Raw genomic sequence first — 2,657 nt, forward strand, 5'->3', positions numbered from 1 at the left:
CCCCCCCCCCAATCCCATCCTTGGAGATGTGAACAGGTACACGGTCAGGGACTGAGCTCATGTGAGGGGTACAGGTGCACCTGGCCTGAGTAGGGGCCATAAAAAACCAGTCAAGTAGGACCCTTCTGCCTGGCTGCCTCCTTTCTCTGGCTACAGCAGGAATGCTGCCTGGAGAACTTGGCTCCTGTCGCCTGGCATCTTGTCAAGCTGATCCACAGACAAGAAACCAATTGTCAGATAAAGTGGGTCAGCAGCAGCTTACCATTACCCTCTCGCCTTGCCTGTGGATGGGAAGGCACTGCCTTCCTTCCTCTGCTCTTTTCCCGCCTTGTCACAGTAGAGCGCTGTCCGCTTTAATGTAGTTGCACAAGAGGTCGTTTTTTCATGTGAGGGGATTTCATAAACCACCTGTTGGATAACCAGCTCAAGATGCGGAGGATGATGATTTCCTTTTGTCATTCTAATAGACAAAACGCTTATCCTCAAACATAAACTCTGATGACACTTAGTGAGATGAGTGTACATTCCCTGTCCCACCGTGACAGAAAACTGAAGCTCCAACATCACAAATCGCCAACTGGGCTGATCAAAGCCTCAAACAGATAAAATGTTATAATCCCCTGCCTCATAAAAACCGTAAAAGGAGAGAGGGACTGAATCAAAGCTGTGTGTGTCAGAGCAGGATGAACAGAGTTGGCCTCCATGACTGCCATGCAGCTGCACCCACTGCCTCCAAATCAGGTTGGGGGGAGTCAGAGGGGCCTGTAGGAGGAGGACAGAAGAAGTGTGGGGTCTGAAGTGGCTGGTCTGCAAACATACTGCGATTACCATCCTTGTCCTGCTCACTAAACACAAATCTTTCTTCCTTTATCTGAGCTCTGGCATTGCCTTTGCTTCATTTACACTCTGTGGTGCGTTTTAGATGTAGTTTCCCTTAATCTAAAACACTTTTGAATCCATTGTCACGTCGTTCTGGAGAATCTGGATAAGGAGGTTGAGATGTTTTCGGGGTTGACAATTGCTTCTGATGTCAACCTGAGTGGCCAAACTCATGTTTTGCCAAGTAGTGATGCTTGAAAGGCTGAATAACATAAAAACATGTCAAGAATAGTGCACCTCAGACTGTGTCAGCATAAAACCATATAAGAAATGACAAGAGGAGCAAGCAGACCTCTGCTTCTGTAAATTAAAATAAGAGGATAAGTGGCTCTTTTGAGTGAATCTAAAAATGTCTTTAGAAAAGACTAAACATTTTTATTACACCCCTTTAGTGTCAGCATTCGTTTAAACTCCACTTAAACCTTTTGTATAGGCCCTACATTGAAGCAATTTGTTGAGTCATAAACCCCAATTAAGCCATTTTAAAAGCCTGATGTTCAAAAAGGACAACACTAAATCAAAGGTTTGTATAATGTACCACCTACATGCATTGGGTAACTGTACCGTGTTTGTGTAGAGGAAATTGGACAGGTCCCTGTTAGTCTAAGCTCTATTCATCTAGCTTGTGTCTTTAATGAACCACATCCTCCATTCTGGCTGTCACCATTCATTAAGTCCTTCTTTCATCTGCCACCCCCCACCCCCAAAGAAACCAAGCTCTCCACAGAATATAGGAGAACACAAACACGGACCCCTATTAAAAATCCCAAATCTGCCACCCAACCACTAGATCCTGACTCCACAATCCTGGATGTAAAAGAACGTGGAGATAGCCAGCAGAGAGGCACATGAATAGTTGAATGGAGCATTAAGGAGGAAGTACACAACCTGACTGACAACACAAGAGATTTTCATGCTCAATTAGGGAGCTCAAAATCACTGTGGTTTCATGGCATCATTAAGAAAGCAGTCCTCCGTAAAAAGAAGAGTCTGTGTCCAAATTCTCAAAATGAACATCATCCGCTTCACTAGAAACATTACTTAATATTTAGTGACAAATACAATTAAGATGAAATAGTCAACTCAGAGCCATGCCACCAGTCAAAATACACTCCGCAGCAGGCATTTAAACCAATTTGTGCACAATCACTAGACTTGTCCCACATAGCTGGTTGTAGCCTAGCAATGCCAGCAATTATCAGAACTGGTGTTTTTGAGATTGGAGGAGGGGCTTAAATGCTGAACAATCAACTCTCATTCTCAGAGAGATGTCTTTTCTCAATGATTCTCTAATTGCCAGGCGGCAACCATTGTCTTTCCACACTCATAATAACCCTAACCACAAAACACACACATAAGAAAAGCGACAATAACAATCGGCCTGTTCAACGCTGCAGCTTATGCTTATCTAAAGTGCAGCATATTCAGTCTATCAAGTCCACGTAGCCTTTAAGTATTCACAATGAAAAGGCCCGAGGAACAGAGCCAAAGTCCAAATCTGATACACAACAAAAATGACTGCCTGCCAACAAAATGCGGTGAGCTGATCCGACACAGATCCAACTCACGTACAGAACCCCCTGTTTCCCTCACGCAAGTCTGATTTTTACAGATCTTTGCGGCAAAGTAGAGGAGAAAGAAGGGCTGACACATCATCGCTGATTGCCAAAGAGCACGAAGGCAAGACCTAAAAAGCTAAACCCAGGACCTACCTCTGGCACACACACAGAGAGAGAGAGAGAGAGAGAGAGAGAGAGAGAGAGAGAGAGAGAGAGAGA

General features: G+C 44.4%; 1 protein-coding gene across 1 annotated transcript in view; it reads right to left on the reverse strand.

Moving 5' to 3' along the window:
• The window catches only part of rdh10a (retinol dehydrogenase 10a), a 12,674-nt gene that overhangs the window by 8,587 nt on the left and 1,430 nt on the right, over positions 1-2,657 (reverse strand). The window lies entirely within an intron of this gene.

This window comes from Etheostoma cragini, chromosome 22 (genome assembly GCF_013103735.1).
Source record: "Etheostoma cragini isolate CJK2018 chromosome 22, CSU_Ecrag_1.0, whole genome shotgun sequence".
In the NCBI taxonomy this organism is placed as follows: Eukaryota; Metazoa; Chordata; class Actinopteri; order Perciformes; family Percidae; genus Etheostoma; species Etheostoma cragini.